At 39.7% G+C, this 21,865-nt stretch overlaps 1 protein-coding gene across 3 annotated transcripts in view; it reads right to left on the reverse strand.

Moving 5' to 3' along the window:
• The window catches only part of STARD13 (StAR related lipid transfer domain containing 13), a 288,208-nt gene that overhangs the window by 142,543 nt on the left and 123,800 nt on the right, over nt 1-21,865 (reverse strand). The gene's annotated exons all lie outside the window — the stretch shown is intronic.

The following is a 21,865-nucleotide window of genomic DNA, read 5'->3' on the forward strand; positions in this document are numbered from 1 at the left end:
GTGCTTTGCCCATGCTTCAACTTTTGCGGAAAGAAAATTAGGATTTTTTTTTTTTTTTCTCAGAGGCCTAGGTTCATCAACTTTCCACCCAAGATCAAGCCATAGTCCTCGCAACACAGCCTCTCCCGTTTCTTTCCCATTTTCTCTGCATTCCACCCACTTCCTCTCCACCTCCTCCCCCCTGCATGACTTCTCTTAAAAGCTCTTGCGCTTTTGAAAAGGTTTCAAAATTAAACCCTGGCAGACACCTTTTGCACACTTTACAGACTAAAATGAATCCTGATTTCTTCATACACAGGCTATCCAGAAAGTAATAGCAGGGCCCTTATCCCATTTAGGAAAGCCATTTTGTGTCTCTGCTTCTTCTGTGCTCTGGGAAATACTGTTCTAACAGTGTCCCCTTCCCTGTCCTGGATGTTGCTCCAGCAGAGAGTCTGATAGCTGAGAAGGACAATGGCCTCTTCATCCCATTTAGTCACAATCAATTACTTACTGCTTGCCCTTTTGGCAGAGTATTTGTGACGTGCAAAGCAGAGGCTGATGTTCCTGCAAGTGAGTGGCCTACTCTGAAAGAGCTGCATGCCAGGTAAAGCAGTCATGTTAAATATTATCAATATCCCCATCTTGTTTAGATTTAAACTGTAACTGCAATGTCAGAAGCTAAAAGCAAACAGACAGATGTATTCCATGATACTACTGTTAATGATGTCTTCTGCTTACTTTGTGGTGTGAATTTGTTTTCCTTTGTCCCTGTTCGTAAAAGGTCCATCTAAAAAGGTTCATCTTAAACTATTCTACTTTAGCTGATATAGTGGAGACGATGTGCTTGTCTGGAACTTGTACAGATGTTGTATGTCACTTCTCTGCCTGCAGTTCCAGTGTCCTCCAAATGACTGGACAAACACTTTTGAGAAAAGGGATGCCTTCCAGGAATGGATGCATCCAAGATCTGGAAGGGAGACAGCATAATTATGTAAATACTCCCACATCCCATGACCCAGAGCAAACACCTGCTGATGTTAATGGGAGAAGAGAGGATTATGGTTCCTACAATCAGCTCCTCTGCCCAGTAAATCTGCCTCTGACCTCTGCCTCTCTTTATTTAATCCCTCACCAACACAGCCATTACCAGTACATAAGACCTACTATGCTTGTTTACTGCCCCAGGCTTTTATCAGTTAGGAACCAGGCAGAGATGAGAAATTAATTCCTGATATTGTACTCAGCTGCCCTATGAAGATGAGCCATGACACACAGTCTAAAGGTGAAATTATTAACTCAGTTTTGAAGGTTTTGTATCATACTGCTGTGTCACCACCCACAAACGTCAGCCCACGTCAGCCAGTACTGCAACCTTCAGCAGCGCTCTTCTGGCAGCCGCACTTGGATGCACCAACTTAGAGTGCCCTGCCTGTCTGGAAGATAGATATCCCTTTCTTCAGTGGCTGTCTGCGATGGCCAGAATGTAGCAATAGAACAAAAAATATTATCTTCCCTTCTACAGCATTTTTGAAGACCTTGCTTTATCAAAAATATCCCTGGACTTCCAGGTTTACTGAAAGCAGCTAATTAGTGACTAGATAGTGGCAATTGCTAATCCCATGTTATCTCACCACGAGTTACTAAGATAAACTGCAGTGATATGGCTGTATTTCATAATAAGCAACAGAACTGAACTGGCAAGCCTAGACCAAACTCTGTGGCAGGCACAGAGACAAAATCTTACTAATTTCAGGTACTTTATCGTGGAAAACTAAATCCAGAGGCAAGATCAGATATCGTAGTTTTCTCCCCAAAGAAAACAGTGCTATTGAGTAATGAGAACACATCTCATGCAGCAACTGGCCTATTCCTATTTTATGCTTTTAATCATAGTCAGCTGTTCAGAAGTCTAATTACCATCACGAGCATTTTTGATGTATTACACCTCATAGCAGCAGTTACAATAACAGCTATTCTGCAGAATATGCTTGAAGGAGGGTACATGTTAGGAATCATTCATAGGTTAAACATGCTTCATTTCCTTTTAGAATGTTAGAAAACCTGACAAGATGGTAAAATTCTGGTCTCTCACATATTTTGCATATGTTAGTTAAGTGTTTAAGTAGCCAGCTGATCAGTACTCGTGTTTCCTGCTTGAAACATTCTGACATCCAGCACAAGATGGCTAACACTTCTGGGGGAAAGAAAAGAAAAGCACATTTTCCACAGAATATGCAGTTTTCCTGCTTGATACTAGTCTTGCTAAAATGGTTTTTTTCAGAGTAATTGCAATGAAACCACTGTATATGATGAAGAGAAATGAGGAAGTTCCCAAAAGAACTGCCTTAAAAGAAGCTGAACTATATTTGTCTTTGCTCATTGATAACAGAATATTGATAGGAATAAAAGTACTGTCTTTAAATCTTGAGGGCATATAAAATATTGGGGAAAAGTCTAAACTAGTTGTACCCATGCTCTGATGCCATTGTGGCACAGAATCTGATACACTAATTATATATTTAGCAATTTATAGCTCCTTCCAATCACCATGGTAATTAAATGCCAAATTAATTGACATTGCGTAGTATTCTGGCCTCTAATTAGCAGTGTGTTTTTAATTTGTTACAGATTCCATTATATAGCCTGATGTAGTCCTAGTAAAGTAACTGTATACTAACTCCAATGCACCTCGTAAGAAGAGAATCTGACCTAAGGAAAGAGAAGCATGACTACATATTGGTTTGCCATTCGTAAACTACTGAAAGACTGTGATAAAAGTACAGCTTCTTTTGTTTCCATCCTCTTGTCTTTAATTACTGTGAATCAAGATTTTTTTTAGTTTAATCACCTCACAATATTTGCCTACTTGTAGAAGAACAAAACAAGACATGTCATGTGGAGGAAAATGTGGGAAGAGTGCATCCTTGGTTACTATGTGCTGTTTAGAGGACACAGGCTCCTTACCCTAGTATTCCTTAGAAAGTAATACTAAAGCAAAAGAGGAAATAACAGGATCTACAAGATCAATGATGCAGTCTGATGCTAATAAGCGCAATGCCAAATTTTATAATTAATTTCATTCTTCAGGAACTGACTGTAATGAAGATTCTTGAAATTTACTATACCCAAAATGGTGTTGCCGTGCTTTTGTAGCTTCAAATAGTAGCTCAGTCTAGATGTAAACATATCAAGTAATATTTACAATTTTGGCAGTGGTCTTTATCTCTTTGGGGGTCCTAGAGCTCTGGAATTTGTTTTCTATCACAGCTTAAATGGTCTGAGTGGGATGTTGTAAGTCTGGGTTACCACTGGAAGGGAAGAAAAGATTTGAGGTTTTCCATTGCTTGTTTTCCTAACAGCAGACTCCAGTGAATTTCATACTAATTCTGTGGTTGAAGTTATGTGAAAAGCACCAAGGGCATATGAGTAGGTGTCCTCTTTGACATCTAAGTAAACAAACAAATATTTTGAATAGAGAAAAATAAGAATCACTGTGAATGAGGACAAAATGTTCCAGCTTGTGCCCTGGCACTCTCTCCTTGGTTTGTTTTTTTTTACATATACAATTTAGCATCATTTTAAGGTCGCTGTAGGAGAGTAAGTTATAAATTAGTTTCACTCTTTTCTGGTTTATCAAGAGATTGGCACCTATATGTTCATCCTACTTCATTTTAGCTTTCTGAAGCTCTGGGAAAGGATTGCTCTGCACTTTGCCAACAGCAGAGCACTGCTGGCTTTCATTAGTGGGGGCCAAATTCTTTCACTTTTGTTCACATTGATTAATGCTGAAATAAATGGAACTTCTTGCAGTATTCACTGTGAAAAGACTCTAAGTATGCTCAGATACAGACTACAGTAACAAAGTGTCTGCTGTTTGACTGTGCTCCCTCTCCCTTGCTAGAACAGGCATGGAGGGCATGGGGGGAAATTAAGCTTTAATTCTATTCATACAAAGGATGATACTTTATTGTCGTTATTATTAATAACAATTTGTTTTTTCAAAGTGCTTGGGAGCAAAAACTGAATGGAACTGAAGTGCAATCTTTGCCCTCAGGAGATTGCAAACTAAATATAAACAGGACACTGATGGAGAGAAGACCTGATTGGGGTAGGAAGGGTGGAGTATGAGAGAGCAATAGAACAGAGAAGTAACTGCTGGTGTACTTCTGGCACACCAGAATTAGTGTCTGGAAGCACTGGTGCAAAGTGAGTCAGCAAGAGAGTCTCCAAGGAGGTTAATGTGGTGTCTTTATATATTCAGAGGACCAACTTTCAAGAACGAGGGGCATTTTTAACAAAAGCACACAAATGTGTATTTGAAAACATGAGTAGACAGTAAAAGCTGGGATCCTGTACACAAACAGGCTGTGGGAAGAAAGCTTTTAATATTGAACAGAGAGGTGAGGCTAGGGAAGAGCCTTCAGACTTCAGTCAAGCAGCCTCTACTTGAGGCACCATAAAGGCAGGACGAGCTGCACTGAGCAGTGATAGCAGAGAACTGCCAGGGTATTTGCATTTGGGACACAATGCAGTAGACCAGATTGTGTCTATCAAGGCAGAGTAAATGGGAACAAAAGTAAATGGTAAATGTGGGATGAAATTTGATTTCTACAGCAATCAAAAATTTCACCTGGAAACCTCCTTCTGACAAAACCCATTGTTTGTTAAAGAACAAAAAATTACAGAAATCATACATTTTTCTGGAAAATAACTGTTATTTTCCTGGTTTTAATATAGCAGGATTTTCACATTCTGGCCAGCTTTAACGTGCACTTTTCTCTCCATCTTGCATTCTGCTTATATCTAGCTCTTGCAGGTTATTTTTTAATAACCCCTCTACCTGTCCAGTCTCTTGTACTAACACAGCCTAAATTGTCACAGGACATTATAAACTCCAGGCGAAGGTCCTGTGTGACAGGCAGGAGGTTGCTCTGTTACATGAGAATGGTGAAGAAGGGAACAGGAAGGCAGCTGTGGTACAAATGATGATTGGATGGATAGCCCCCTGAGTAAACAGGGCACTTCTATGGAACAGCAGACAACCAAGCTGATGCTTCAGCTGAAATTGTGAAGAATTGCAGCCCCAAGAGCCCTTGCACATTTCTCAGATAGCAGACGAGAAGAACGGATAAAACAAACCAAGTGCCAATAAACTTTCACTTCCTTTCGTAAGATGCTCTGTGGACATCTTTAAAATGTATTACATTGAAGACATGAACTCTTGTGCTGAGCAAAGCCAGTCTCTGTAGAAATAGCCAATGCTTCAATGATTAAGCAACTGGGAAAGTGGGCTACATTTTATATGTGTAGATGTATTGGTTTTTTACTGGAGCTGAGCTTGAAATTTTGAAGTGATTAATGCCCTTGAGTAAGTGAGCAGCTATGTTGAAACACAAAATGTCTTAGCACAGAATATTGCCCCTGTTCTTCTCATTTCAGCTTCTGGTGTCTGATTTTTTCCCCTCCTCTTCAGTCACTTGACAAAAATATATTGTTTTAAACTACATCTTTCTTTGCTCTCAAAGTGCTCATTTCCTTAATAGTGTATTGGGACCTTGTCTAAGCCATGATTTTTAATTTTTTTTTCTTAACTTCCAACTGTTATTACTATCACAGTAGAAATAATTGGAACATTTGTGTAAAAAAGCCTTGCCTTGCAGCAGTCAATGGCAATTTAGCACACACCATAGCAGGATATTGGTTCAGAGACCTGGGAGCTTTTTCTCTTTTTTTTTTTTAATAACTCTCCTGGATTACACAGGAAAACATGATCAATCTTGACAGCAGGTTCTAACAACAATGCAAGCAAATTGTTCCCCAAACAAACTTACTTGTGAGAGAAGAACTTTTTTCAGATGTGCAAATACTTCTCTGTACACACACCTTTTGAGTAATCAGGCTACTACTGACTGATGGCAGCATATTGCCAAGTGTCAGTATATAGCAATTTTCATCACTGGCCACATGGCTACTATTTAAACTTATTTAACATATTTTAAATATATTCATTTGGTAGAATTAAAAAGCAACGGCCCTCATGTTTTTGGCCAGTAAATAAAGAGTGTTGTGGCCAGTTGCAATAGGGGATAGAATTTCAGGTAGGAAGATTATAATGGCCAGAAGCAAAATTTGGCTGGGGCCCAAGCCAATCCCTATTAACCTAAACTGTTCTACAGGATCTTGAATCACTAAAGCTGATTTTAAATTTCTTCTTGATTCCACACTAAAGAAGGGCTAATTGTCCGCAGTATTGTCTGAGTCTCATTTGAAGTGAAGGCTGGTGACGATTTGATTGTAAGCATCATTTCCCACAGCTCCATTGGGAAGGTTTCCCAGCCGCCTCAGAGCCTGCCTAAGCCCACTCCATCACCCAGCTCTGGCATTACAGAACTTTCTGTTCCAGCAGGCTGAGTGGTACGGCCATTCCTGGGAGTATAAAGGAGCTTAAGCTCAGGAAGAATGCCTGTTTCATGACATTTAACATATCTGGGTATTCCCACTGAGAAGCAGGATATTCATGCTGTGAAGAAGGGGCTGGACTAGGTGGATCTGCAGCTCTTTCTGTCCGAAAATGTCCTTGTTTCTGTGAGAACATTTTGGTAGTGTCAGGCAGCACCTGTATTCCATTAACTCCAAAAGCATTTCAGTGTTTACAGTAACCAGGAAATGTCCATGTCTGTGTTATATTAACAAGTCAGCAGTAACAACTGCAGTTTCAGTTTTTAGAGCTGTGCAGAGAAAGGTTTACTTTGAGTTGTTGAGGATTTTACTTTTTTTGGTTGAAAAAGAGAGGCCTGTAGTACTGCCCTTGAAACCATTACAGAAAGCTTCAGGGAAAAAAGTTACCAAATGATGTCCAGTAGCACTTCAGTAATGGCTTCCTATAATTAGGTAGGCAAAAGCATAGCTATGAATTGCAAGTCTAAAAAGTACTTGTGACAACAAATTTGTAGGTCCTTCACCTTAGTATTTTTTGCTTGTACTCTTCCTGCCTACTGCATGTAAGGGGGTTTACATAATGGCATTGTTTCATTCAAGATTCATTATGCTGGAAACAAAACTGTGTTATATTTTTATGTGGACTATACTACATATGCTCAGAGAGGTAAGCCATAAGGTGTCACTGCTTAGTAGGCAGCAGACTTTATAGGAGCAGTGATGTGGTGCTGGAGAATTACAGTCTGTGTAAAAGAACTCACCTGTGAGAAATTAAAGCACAACTTTTTGTAGTCTTCCAAATAGGCTCCCATTTCTGCATGCAAGAGGCAAAAAAATCTTAGCTATGCACTCATGCACTTTTCACATAACTGAATTTTAACAGTGACATTAAATTACTATTATATAAACAGTAACATCAAAGACCATGGGAGAAAGCTAGAAAATATTTTTTTTTTCTCTTTTGGATTGAAAATCGTACATTGTAAAGCAGCTTAATTCCCAAGAAAAGCAATAGCAGGGACTGCTCTGTAGTTGGCCAAGTGTACCAAAGGTAGAGAGAGCTTGAGGAGGTGTTTCCCCATCACTTGCTGCTGTGTACACTGATGTGACCAGAATGATGACAGAGATCACAGCCACAGCTCTCTACTGAGTGTGCCACCCCTTGCCTGCCAGAAAGCACCATCTTTTTTATTTATAATTACTTGAAAAGGTGATTCCAGAAAGAACAGAGCAGGATTTAGCTCCCCCTGAAACACTGTATTCAGCTGGCCTGATCCCCCTCTTCTTAACAGACACTTTTTTGAGACTCCACCAAGACATTTCTCCTTGACTTTATTTAAATGCCATGCAAATGAAGGAGATATGCATTCAGGACTGTTCCAGGAGGCAAGAAAAGGTTGTTACTTTGCTTGTATGTATTGCTGGTTCCAGAGTTCATTTTTTCAGTATTGCAATGACTTCTAGTGAAATCAGTTCCTAGAGATGATGTCGGAACACCTTTACAGTGCTGCAAGTACAGCTGTTGCTCATCTTGTTTACTTATGCTACTGTTATGCAGATTAATTCCAACACCTTTTTGTCATTTTGGGCTGACACAAATCTGTTCAGCAGTAATTACTTGAGATTGTTCTACATTTCAGGGAATATTTTTGACTCATTTACATTACAAAACCCCATGCAAATGACTAGGAGAATAGGTGCTAAAGGGATTATAACTCAGCAGGATCTTACCACAGTGATAGCTTTTGAGACAGAAGATCAGTTAATTTACTTGGCAGAGAACATTTATATTAAGTAATTCTTGGTTTGATCAAATTTATCAGATACATACTTTCAGATGTTCAGGTCTTAAAAATATGTGACTGTCAATGCCAAAGGCAAGAAAAAGTGTCAGAAGTAAATATGGGAGCAAAAAACCAGTCTACTTCTGACTCATAGCGGAGGTTATTCCCGATTTCTATTCTGAAATGTTGCAAAATAGTTTTAAAATGATTTAAAGTACTTCACTGCTGCCAGTCAAGTCATAAAGAAAACTGTTTCAACTGGGAAACATTATCCTCCTTTAGGACTTAAGTAGATTTGGGGTTATCAACCTCTTTCCTGTCCTATAGCTTATCTTTTATAGCTGAGCAAGATAAATGCAAAATAGGTTGTATGTACTACTAGAAAGTAGTAATAGTCTCTTACTTTGCTTTGCACAAGTATAAATTACCCTTTTAATGCAGAATTGCTGAAACTTAGGGTCTTTTCAATAATCACCAGGGACAGCCTCCATTCCTAAAAGAAGTACTCTAATAATTCTTAAAAAAACCCAACAAAGCAACACCACAATTTAAACCAAACACCAGTGACAGTCTCACATTAATGGTGAAGTTATTAATTTGATGAAGTAATCGCAAAAATTGCCATATCCTTCACTGGAAAATTTCATCTAGTATGGGTACTCTCACCATGTTTCTTAAGAATACATGAACATAAAACCCTCCACTTTTTGCTGATTTGATGATCCTCATTAATTGGGGAAAAATGTTCCAGCACAGAGAGTGTGCTGCTGCTTCTGTATCTTGCATATATTGGATATCCCTATGACTTAAAGGGGAATAGGAATTTAGTGCCACATTTTTTCATGGGGCAAGTAAAATGATTCTATCTTCCCTGCTTACCATCCTTCGCTCACTTCTCTGAATGTTTCTTTTTGTAGACATTTTTGTAATGTTGATGATGCTGGGCATCACTGTAATATAGTTCCCTGAATTTACATGATTACATTATAATAATATCAATGCTGGTTTTTATAGTTCATATAAATCAGTGTTTTATTTGCTCTCACAACTAGTGCTGCAAATTGAACAGCTGTTTTCACAGAGCAGTTTTAATTAAGCTGTCCATAATGCTGCCTAGATATTTTTCTGAGCTGGTAACACTTCGTTAAGTATGCAGTATCAGTGAACACTTCAAATCATTCCTGAACATTACCTCACACTTTGGTAAATTGAAATCCCTTCTTCACTGAGGTTGTCAAATCACCTTATTTTGGTGATTTGAATTTGGTTTTCAGAAATCTTTCTAATCCTCAGGACCCTAGGAAATCTTGACTTTGCAACAGATTTTGCCATCTGTTCACTCACTTGTCAAGATAATGAAGCTTTAAATGATACTTGCCCTAGTAAAATCCTTTGGGCAACCTATTATTAGCTTCTCTTTATTCTGAAAACTGACAAGTTCAATTTATGTGTCTTTGGATCTTTTATGAAGTTTATGTTCTATGACCAAAATTTCCTTCCCACACTGATTTCTCACATTTTTTCATTTCTGTTTTGAATATCTCTGCAATATTAGTTTGGAAAGCCAAGATAAGTTTTATCTCTTCCTGTTTTTCTGTGCAAAAGCAGCTTCTTTTTTTCTTTTTACAAACTCATACTGGATCCTACATCTGTATTCTCATTTGGGAATGTTATAGATTGCTTTGTTGTTTTCAGAAACATATGATAATTAATGTGGGAAGCAGAAATTATTTTTACTGCCCACAATGACTTTTTTTCAACTTTAAAAATGTGTATCATTTTATCTCCCTTGGACAGCTGAAGCTGATGAATGTGTTCAAGCACTTCCACGTTTAGCTCCCTTTCTCACAGTGGAAATTTCTTTGTCTCTTATTTGCAAAAAAGATTCCAGAATGTACTCACATCCAAGCTTTAAGTCTGTCAAGGAAAAGGCATTAAGGAAATACTCTGTCCAGGCACAAAAATTTCATGGTTTTATAAACTGTGCCCCCTAAGTCTTAGAGTGCAAGTCCCTTTCCAATTTTCAGAAGTGGTTACAGGTTGTCATCTGGGAATATAAACAGGAATCTGGAATTTCAGCTTTTGGTTCTCAGTTTTTAAACCTTGCTTGTTATTACCCAGAAAGGTGGCTAATCCCCAGCCAGCCAAAAAGACATAACCCATGGGTGATGCAATGATAGACCATGACATGGCCACTAACCAGCAGAAAGAAAAGCAAGAATTTGTTTTAATTGCAAGGGTGAAGAAGAATTATTATGCATGGGTTTAGAGATCTTGCAGAGCCATTTGCCCATTTCACTGAGAACCACAGAGGAGAAAGATGCTCTGGACAACACAGAGGTATGGAATAGAGCCAACAAGAAAAGGCAGAAGGAAGAAAGAAAAGGAAGAAAATGAAGGGAAGGAAGAAAAGGAAGGGAAGGAAGGGAAGGAAGAGAAGGAAGGAAGTGGCGGAAGAAAGGAAGTGGCGGAAGGAAGGAAGTGGCGGAAGGAAGGAAGCCCACTTTAAGGCATCATGAGCAGGAGAGTAATCAGACTCTAAAAAGGCTGTGACTGTAAGAAGAAACTAAATAGTGGTAAGGAGGAAAACTAAAACTGGATTTTGCAAAGAAGGAAATGTAGAGAAAGGGAACAGATACAGGGGAGTCCAGAGACTATCACAGAAAAAACCAGTAGGTGGGATTTGTGCATGGTGTAGAGAAGTGAGCAGAGCAATGAACAAAGTGCTTTGCATGGAATGATCTCTGTTTGCACTGCTAGTCCACGTTAACAAAATTAACTGAGTTAACTTTAGAATACTTGGGTTTGCACTTCATTCATTTTAACTTCATTGGTGAAACAGAAATGTTAATACAATTTCAAAAGCAACAGATTTCCCTTCCTTGAATTTTGGACACCCACTGCTAAAAGAGGATTGAGGCAAGTTTGAGGGTGGGTTGGAAGCACATGTCCTTGAGAGGATATCTCGTTCCATCCCAAACCAGCTGCCTAGAGGAAGTGCTACAGTAGGTCTGTGGAGCAGGAGTTGATCTAGCTGAAAAAGATGTTACAATTTAAAAATGCATCTCTACCCCCAGTTAAAGAAGCGGTTCTTAGAAAGCCATCTTGGACTGGAGGTAAAGCTGGAGGTATCAATTCCATCTCACATTTCCTGTTTCTGTGGAATTCTAGTAGTATTTCAGTATTCAACCCTTTTAGACTCATTTGAAAATCTCAGGTTGAGTGTGCTTCAGCTTCACTCTAGTCTTTTCAAAGTCTCTAATAGATCTAAAAGCAAATTTGTCATGATTCTCAATAGAATTTGTGTTCTGAAAGCCGGTAACTTGTTTCTTCTTTTGTTGCTTTTTAACATGGGCTGTGTTTTGACGTGGATATGTAGGAATTGTTTTGCTGTTGAATAACAACTTTTCTCTTGCAGCACCAGCTGTAAAACACGAACACCTTGTTGGATCACACTCTGAAATCTGAAATGGGCATCCTGCCAAAGCTCAGGGCTTCCTTTTTGTTTTGACTGTTGCAATGTTCTTGTTTCTGTTAGTATCACGTTCCTACCACTTGCACTTTTCAGACACCTACGGCCAAACTCAGTGTAACTCCACTGAGCTCACTGAAGCTGCAACAGAAGTGAATTTGTCTCAGTATGTCTGTAAATTAAGCAGTCATTTAAGCTGGAGAGTGACATTGATAAGCAATAACAGCAGAGGAGTGGTGAAAGGAAGATATCTCCTAGTTAGTTTTGGACAGCTGACACTAACTCCGTTGTCAGATAAGTCTTACTGACTGTGGGAAAAGCTGAGTGGGAAAAGTCACACTCGCCGCCTGCTAACCGTAGGAGGAAAACAGATCTGGAATGCAGAGGAAATCTTGACATTATCTGTTCCCCCAACCCCTACCAGCCAGGCAATCAAAATAACTAGCTGAGTATCAGCTGCCTCTGTTCCTGGCCCAAATAAAGGTGCTTTCTTGACAGAGCTTTTGCTCACAGGAGAGGAGGCAAAGAGAAGAACTCTGAAGTGGGTGTGGAGGAGTGCTTCCTGCCAAAACCCAGGAGCAGCTTCTCTGTGACATCCAAAAGAATACTGATGACATAAGCCTAGTGCTGTAAACGGAGGTGGCTCTGCCATTTCCAGAGGACAGCAATTCATGCCCGACAGCCCTGCAGCCCAGAACTCCAGTACTCCATCGCTCCACTTGGCCTCCACTGACATTGCCAAGGACACTGTGCCAGACTCTGCTACAAGAAGGATCAAACCCAAGGGAACTAAGCTACTGGAAAGAACTCCTCTCTTCCCATCCAAATTTTGTTGTTTAAGAATAAAGTGTAGCTGTTTCAAATGGACACTTGCAGAGTAAATTTACTTCCTTCTGAGCCCTCACAAGATACAGGGTTTATCAAGACCTAAGGAAGCACACTATTCTATACTTACATCAATGTATCATATATACATCACAGCAAATTAGAGACCCTCACATATTTCTGTATACACTCACTTACCTAGGTGTAGCTTAATATTCTGGATGTCATCCCTATAAAGTTGTTGTTATAAAAAATCCAGAAACATGGGGTCATAGAAGAGGATCACAGCAACAAAAGCAACAAATGAAAAGGTGCATTTTAAACTATGCTACTGAATATACTGAGTTCTCCAATACATCATCCAGCCATTGAGTGTCCTGCATCCTTTCTGTCTGCCTTATAAGTAGGTAGAAATATAAAACAGAAGCTTATTTTAACTTTGGAAACTCATCTTACTTTTTCTTACCACATCAGAGTCCAGAGAGCTGTAAATTGAAGATTTTGACCATGTGTTGGTCAACAGACAAGAAAAGTTTGTGAAAGTAATGGCTAACTTTATGTGCAATATGTTTATCAAACAAACAGATCTCAATATCAGTAGCCTGCTAGTGATGATGAAGTACCTGTGGCCTTATACCTGCTTTGCCTACTCAAAAAGCCTGGAAATCAAAATTTGTGGTTTTTCTTGATGGAGTCCTGGCATGGACAGTAAAGCATTTACTTCTGGGAAAGTAAATGCTTTACTTCTGGGGAAGGCTGGAAAAAGACCAGTTGGTTGGAGGATGTTATAATTATTTCTCTCCATATTCCTTCTTCACTGCTTTGGGAAGCAGGCACAGAAGAAATGATTCTCTGAATCTCTCCCTCATATTTTGTCGCCCAGACCCTTCTATCTTTCTTTGACAGAAGTGAATTATCAACTTCCCACAGACACTAATTCTCTGATTTTTCTGCACTAAGAAGCCTTGAGCTGCAGCTGGCTGCACCAATACTGACCACTCAGGTGTTTTTGGGCATGCACGAGCAGGTATGGAGGCTCTCCATACAGCCACAGTGCTACTGTAAGCCCTTCCTGGAGCCAAGCTTAGCATGACTCAATGGCACAGCAAAGAGCACCTGGCAGGATGGGGACTGTAACCTGGACCCCAATTAGTTCATGGACCAACATGCATGAGAATAAGCTCCTGAGAAATTATTTGAATGCTGAATTAGAAACAAATGTAAATGTTTTAAGTTACCTTTTTTGTATGAAAATGATCTATGATAATGCAAGGCTATAAGGTTTGTGAGGGAAGGACTTTGTTCTGCCTATACAGTGCTCACAAGGACACTATTCTGGGCCTGAAACCAATTGTCACTACCTCAGTTTAAAAAATTTAAAAATAATAAATGACCTTATTAGGTCAAGTAAGCAGCATTTTTAAGAATTTCCTGAAAGAACAACATACATTTTATGAAATATAATATTTCCCATTACATATTTATATATATGAGTCTCGCATTTCCTCAGCTACTTGATTCTGAAATCCGTGAAAAGTAGAGGCTATTTTTTTTCTTTATAGATACAAATAATTTTTTCTACAGCTAAAAATGCATCATTAAGAGACTAAGTATAATCCCAGAAAGTTGCTGTTGACTGCAACTGGCAGAGAGTTTCACTCTACAAAGAGAAAAAATCCCTAATTTTCTACAGGATATACCTGCAAGATTCCTTGCTAGAATCAGTTTACTTCTCAGAGTTAAATCATAGAAACCTTATATTACAGTGTCTTTGGAAACCAAGAAATATTCCAGGGTAGGTACATATCCAAGATAAATAAATATAAAATAAAAACCTACAGCCATTACCTTCCCAAACTCTGTGTCAAAAGCCTACACTTTATGAAGGCTGGAATAGCAGATTCAGATCCACTCAATAATACCCACTTGTAAAGCAACCTTTTGGCCATCTGTTTTCTTGAACTTGCCTTTCCAATTGCTCTGCCTTCATAAGGACACAGATCCAAGATCACAAATGACAGATGCCATTGTATGCAATGGAATGATACATGGGATGGCTTTGGTATGTCTTTTGTATTCAGATGCAGCCCCAGTCTCCTCTGGCTGCATTTCAGTGGTGGCTTGACAGCATGGTGGAATTTACTAATTTGTTTACGCCTTGTGCTGAGCACTCAATAAATACCAGCATCTATATGTGCATTTCTGTCATAGCAACTTGCTGCCTGGGTGGAATCTAATACGGAGAACAGGAAGGGCAGAGACTGGATGGTTTTCGGCTGAGAAGCCTTCTAAAAAGGCTCCTCTTTCTTAGTAGTTGACACCAACACTACATAGCTCTTTGTCCTCCTCTAGTGGTCCCATTATATTTAGGGAGAGGCTTATCAGTGATTACTTCCTTCCAATTAATGCAGTCATTACCCTGCTGCAAGCTGTTGAGGCTCATGCCATGAGGTCCTGTGCTCGGTTCTGGCATGAGCCATAGTTCCATGGTGCTCACGGAAGTGGAAGGAGGCGCCTCTGCTCACAGCCAGTCACAGCTACACAGATGCTGTGTGTCCTTGAGCCATGGCCATCTCCTCTGAGCAGAGCCTGCACACGGCAGGTTGTTCAATAGCAGGAAACAGTGGCATGGTCTGACTGCAGCCCCACAAAAGGTCCTACGTTGCAAAAGTCCAGAAGCTGACTGCTTTGTTTGGTTGCTTTATTGTCCCAAATACTCTGAAGCATGTTCCAGCCAGAAGCTTTTCTCTGTGTTTTCTTGCCTGACTTACAAACAAAGAATCAGTGCAAAATCCATCTTATGTGCTGAGCTGTTCAGAGAGAGGACGCATGTCCCTCTGATGCAGCACAAAACCTTAACATTAATCCTTAGGAACTGATAATAAAGAGTTAAATAACAAAAGCTGAACCTAAAGAATTGTTGCAATGGAAATGTTTTCTAATGGGAAACACTAAAACTGTTGGAACTGCTACCCATTAGAAATGCTTTCTGTGAAGACAAAAGGTTCCTACCATATAGATTATTCTTTGTGTGTGTCTTAGAGCTTTAATGCTTAGTTAGCATAATAAAAAGCTAAAGGTTTATTTTATACTTGTGTACTTGTATACTTTAACATTGGTTAAAAATTGTCTAACCTTCAAACTTTTGCAGTTATGTCTTGCACAGGAAATAAAACACAAGGACCTAACTTGCATTGTGGCTATCAGAGAGGTCTGAGAGAAAGGTCTAATTGAAACAGAAAACAAATATACTTTTAAATTATTATTATTCAGTGAAAATATTCCAGGCATTTGTTGCTTTTGGAATAAATGTTAAATGGCAAAATGTGGTCTCTTCCACGGCTCTTAGAAGCCCCCATTTTAAAACAAGTTGGCTGCTCAGGAGCAAGAGAGCTGAATATGGCTGTCTGTCTGCAACCTTTGTCAGGCACTTGTTCAGTCACAGAAAAAAATTACTCCAGAATCCTGTGTCTCCATGACTTTAGTTGCTGGAAACTGACACCACCTAATTCCAACAGAGGCAAAACTTTATAGCAATTTATCAATCTGAATTAGATCACCTTTTACAGCAAGGTTCCTGTCACATCTCGAGACTTGTTACAAACCCAAGCTCATCTACCAGCTGCTTAGTGTTCAGCTCTCCTTAGGAGTCCAAGCTGTAACCAAACTGAGTTAGGAAAAGTATTTATAATATCTTCATTCTGAAATGACCTATATTGTGTACAGTTATGAACTAGATATTATTTTTAATATTTATCATCTCTATTTTCAGTATTTTTCTTTCTTATTTAAAATGTTGACTAAAAATCAAAGTCACAGAAAGAACCATGGAGCAGAGACATAAAGATATTTAGAATCACGTTGAGTAGTTGCATGTGTATAAAGTGTTTTTATACATTGCTGCTTTACTGTTTTAGAAATGTCTTATATAAAATTCAGAGTACTTCTTAATGAATCAAGATTTTGTCTATAATTCATGTACTAGAACAGTAAACATATAAATTTCTAATCTATACCTGGCTGGTTTTTGGGTTTTTTTTTGAAGAACAGCAATATCTCATTTTCCTCTTGCTTTTGAGAGCAGAAGATCCGAGTGCCCTCAACTACTCCAATACATCAGTAAGAGCTGACTAGCAAAGATTTGCCTTTTTAGCAGAACAAAGAAGGGCTTTGTTCTGTCATTTCTGATTATGAAAGGAAGAGGCAATCTCACTGCCTAATTTTGGAAGCCAAACTGGCACTGCAGAAAAGTTAGAACTGGAGCCAAATGAAATGATCCTCTGATGTACTGACTGCAGGACAAGCACCTATTCTACCTACGTCTAATTTGAGCAACACAGAGCATAACTAGTTAAGAGGCCACCAAGGTCACCAAACAGCTGGGTTTATTCAGTAGTTTATTTTCACTCTTTAGGAAAACAGCCTGTTCATTTTTCAGTCCAAAATAAGCACCTCCACTTTGTGCTGGAAACATGTCAAAGTGACCCTGCTCTGCTTTCTAGCAAGTGCACGGGATCATTGGATGAGGATGTTTTATTTTCTCCAGTTATTTAAGGTCAGGTTTTCATCTTGGATAAACTTTTATAGCTGGAGTAATGACAGCATGATACACAAGTACTGCCTAGGTCTCGCAAGGCACGGCTGAATGTCTAATCCAGCTGCTACTCCCCCCTGAAGAAGATGAGAAGAGGGGTTTCACAGTCACAGCCTCAGCTCCACCACCAGCACACTTGCCAGACATCCATGGCAAGTGAAAGGCTTAAAGAGATCACCTCCATCCCCCCACAAGCAAGAGGAAAATCCCAGAATAGGATATGGTTCTGTGAGCCACATCCATTTCCCTGTACAGAGTGTGATTAGCTCATAATTCCTGCCCAGGGACTGCAGCAAAGGTAAAATAAAACCATGAGCATAAAACCTTTTATGACTAAGGAAACATAAAAAATATGTAATCAGTTGAAAGCACTGTACTCAGGTTTGATTTTGCGATGAATCAAGCACCTTCAGTTTCTAACAAGAGCCAGATGGAGTTACAGCACCCTCCCATTTCCCAGAATCAGGCCCCTTGTTGGCAGTTGTCCATATACAGCTGCTATATAGCACAGTTCTGTTTCTTACACTATGGAGACCTCTCCTTGAAGTCAATTTGCATTATGCCTGGACAAATATTGCAGTATCAGGCTGCTCATTAAAGCCCTGGGACCACTGCTGCTCCTGTTTGAATTTTGCATTATATCAGTCAAGGATACACAATTATCCGTGGAGTACTTCTGAAATGGCCAAGGTCACATGAGGATTTTATCGTATTACTGCAGTGCACCATCTTCCTTGCCAGCCCATTGCTGTTCTGCTACAGACTACATTACCATGCATCAGCAAATACATGAGCACTCTGCTATATTTAGTGTTTCATACATACCACTAAAATAGAGGATGTGTCAGCTTTTAATCCGACTTCAAATTTTTGTCAGCAAAGTGAGGGCTAGTTTTTCCCTTCAGTGATGAAGTGTGCTCTGTGTTAGTCATCCTGAGCTATGTGGTGATAACTTTAAAATACATTAGGCAGCTAGAATGCTCAATCTGAGTGGAATGTTTTTTACTAAGACATATACTGGGGGGATAGTAAGGACACACAGCATCAGTCAGCCAGGTTTTAATAGAGATTGCTACAGGCTACCTATAAACCCAACAGCAATCTGATGGCAAGAGGAGCACCTAAGCATGGTGCTCTCTGGGGTACCACAGCAGACAAGTAGGACCTCCTACATTGCAAGGGCAGGAGAGATAGGTGGTGCAGACTGGGTTTGGTTTATGTACCTGGCAATATGAGAAGAAAAGCATTGATGATGATGACTTGAACAGAGTGGTCTATTGCATGGAGATGGGACTGGGGCAGTCCTATTAATGGCATCATCTATTAATGAGAGCAGGAACGTGGTTCACTGGCTGAAACCTCAGGTACCACCAGGATAGCCACATTCATTCCCAAAGAAAGCAGAGTTCAGTGGATAAATCTGATGTTTTCAGGTCTTGGTAAAACCACAGAACAGGGTATTTTTTACATATTTGTAGCACTTGCTTATTAATGCCATCACATACAAGCTATACAAATGTGAATTGCCTTCCTGTCTACCACTTCTACAGAAAGCCAACAGACAACTTGTTAACCTTAGGCCAAGGGTGAGCCTGTCTGTGTGAAACCAACTTTTCCACTCCAAACTGCTTGTCCTCTCTTGCACCTGTCCCTTGCTCTTTGCTCACTACATCTTAAAGGGTGTGGGCAAACACCACATTTGCAGCCTAGATCTAAGTCCAAATAACAATGTATTTACTTAACAGCATGAAATTATATAAATATATACATTTCCAAGTCTTTGTGCAACTCCATTTCAGGCCAACCCACAGCTGTCCATCCCAGCCCCATGATGCTGTGGCAGGGCTGTTCTCTGCCACAGCCCTGCCCAGCCATGTGACCCAACTTGCAGACATCCCATCCCATCCTTGACTCAACCCTATCCCCAAGCCTCATCCTGGAGCTGTCTGACTTCTGTTCCTGTGACTGCCCCATTCCCCAGGGAGCCACCAGCTCATGCTGCATCCTGCCATGATTAAAGAAAACAGAAAGCAGAATAAATTCATGCCTCAAGAATCACATCTCACCATTATTTATTTTTTTTATTTTGAATGGTTAGATCATCATTAATTCCAGTGCAGGCAATCTTATAGGTATCAATGTTACTACATCTGGAAGTAATGACACCAGGCCTGGCAAGCATGCAGTGACACTGACAGCAATGCTGGGACTTCAGAGGAGGTTCCCTGGTGTGGCTGCATGGTCTGTGCAGCTGTAGCTTTTCTTAGACACATTTTGGGTATCCTGCTTAACATATTGCGAGGCACCCACTATGCATCCAGCTAATGGAAGCCCCAAAATATTGCATTAATTTTGGGGGGGAAAAAAAGGCAACATAAAACTCAACAAGAGAGAGAACAGCATTCCAAAGGGCAGTTTTTTTCCCTCTCACATGCAAAATGGTTTACATGGAGAATGACTGAAAGGTGAGGACAGCCCAGCCTTTGGGAAAAGGCTGCAGAAGTTTCCACCCCGGCTGCAGCAGCTCTGAGCTGCCCTGTGCATCCCCAGCTCCTGACAGGATGGGGTTATAGGTGCTCTTCGGTGGGGAGGGCAGGGTGACCCACTGGCACTCTGGGAAAGACTCTTTTGGCCTCTGAGAGCTCCAGAGCTCTGGCCAAGAAAGGGGTCAGAAGAATAAATGACAAAAGAGAATGAGAAAGAATAAGAAGTAAGGATGCAAGGGGACAATGATGCAGAAAACAAGCCTGAGTAGAACAGTGAGTGCTGTGTTCTGTGTGTGGCTGATTCAGGCAGGACAGGTTTTCTCCTCATGCAAGAAATTCCAAACCAGAAAATTTATTATCCAGAAAGCACAGAAAATATCAGAAATGTTTAGCAACTGCAAATCTGGAAGAAACCCTTGTCCCTTAGTTCAAGACATAGATTTTCCCTTTTTTAAATCACTTTTTCTCTTTTTATCTCTCCTTCTCTCTCTCTTTTTTTTGTTTTAATACTTCAGTGTAACAAATTTCAATGCCAAAATTTCAAAGTTCAATAAAAATTAACATTTCTTACTTTGAAGACTGTTAAATCATTGCATGCTGAGAAGTGTGTGCCTATTTTACAGAAACAATTTGAAATAGATTAATGGATACTAACCTTTTCCTGTAAAATGTTCTATGGAAATTTTCTGCCAGAAGCATTTTAATGATAAATTTATTACCAGCTCTACCATATGCTAGAATTCTATGACTAAATTTTCACCTCAGTGACCAAACTGTGTCAGAAAATGACCTGTCATTCTTCTTTCATGCCTGCAGTCATCAGATTTTCAACCATCATCCTACAGTTCTACCATTAGGATGGGCACTAAAACTTTATCTCTTTGGGTGACAAAATTAATATTGTCATAAAAGTAAAACAACTAAAAATCAATCATACTATAAAATGGGAACACTGCTAAAATAATTAGTTTTATTTAAAATGCATGTGCCATTGACAGGTTTTCTTTTTTCTTTGTAAAGTGAGCCTTCAGTGGCACAGAAAGGTTTTGATCCAACAATGAATACAATTAAAACAATTGCTCAATCAATCTCAGAACTTCTGAAATTTGTTTAGCTTTGGAAAAGCCCAGGCATGTGTTTCATTGGCAAATACCATCATGGAATAAATCCACATCCAAATCATAAGGCAGGAAAAGTTAATGTGTATAGAGCTTCAATGACAATACGTACATTTACACTACGTTCAGCAGCCTTTATGTTTTGTTGACCTGAATTAAAGTACATGAGGGTGGAACTGCCTACAGAGACCTGAGTTTTCTAGCCCAGGATTTCTGTCATTTTGCTAAGCCACTATGTTTGCCAGCAGAGCCACTGAACCAGTGAAATTGACTCCAAAAAGCTGCGTTCATCTGATTTTAACTGAGTTAAGGCTGGCCCCGGAATGAACTGTGGATGCAGTTTAGATCAGAGACAGATGCAAGAAGAAATTACTGAGTGAGCAAACTTGCTTAAACTAGTCCTTCAGGCCAAAAAAAAAAAGATGCTAAGTCATCTAGGGACAGAGGGGTAATTACAGCAGCGATGTCCAATTGCTTTCCTTTAAATTAGCACACTCTGCATATATCCTGACAAACAAAACAGACAATGCAGTCAGAAATGGGTGACTCCAGAGGTCAATTGGTTTATGACTGAAATACTCCTAGCTGGCAAAGACTTTTGTGGGAAGGTGGATTCATCTAGACTTTGGGAACATTTCTTTTTGCAAAACTGTGAGGCTGTTATTAAACCCCACATCCTGGGAAGCAGTTCCTTTTCTCTGTATTTCTTAATTGTGCTTCATTACAATTTAATAAGGACATTTACTCTCAATTAAGCAAATCATCCAAGCAGTTTCTTACGCCTGTTGCAATTAATTGGTTTTGTCAAATGCGGGTTTAATTGTGTGTTAAGTATCTTGCTGAACCAGGATCTGTGTGTGTGTACATATCTGTCTATCCAAACCTTTCCTTAGCTCCTGGCATGATAATGTATGTGCAGTTCAGGGTATCTGAGTCTTTGGCTCTGCTTACTGCTCTAGTCTTGGTGCCTTGCTGGCCCTAAACAATTCCTCCATAATGGACAAACTCACTAATGCTGTTAATATTTAAAATGCTTCAACCAGATAGTGGGCTCCTGCCAAGGGAGAAATCAGGCATTGTGACTCTGCCACTTGGGACATGTGTGTCCCAGGGGGCTGTTGGATTTTTTGAAAAATATGCCTCTGTAATGGGCTTCTTCCTCAGAT

Source organism: Haemorhous mexicanus, chromosome 2, assembly GCF_027477595.1.
Source record: "Haemorhous mexicanus isolate bHaeMex1 chromosome 2, bHaeMex1.pri, whole genome shotgun sequence".
NCBI classification, from domain to species: Eukaryota; Metazoa; Chordata; class Aves; order Passeriformes; family Fringillidae; genus Haemorhous; species Haemorhous mexicanus.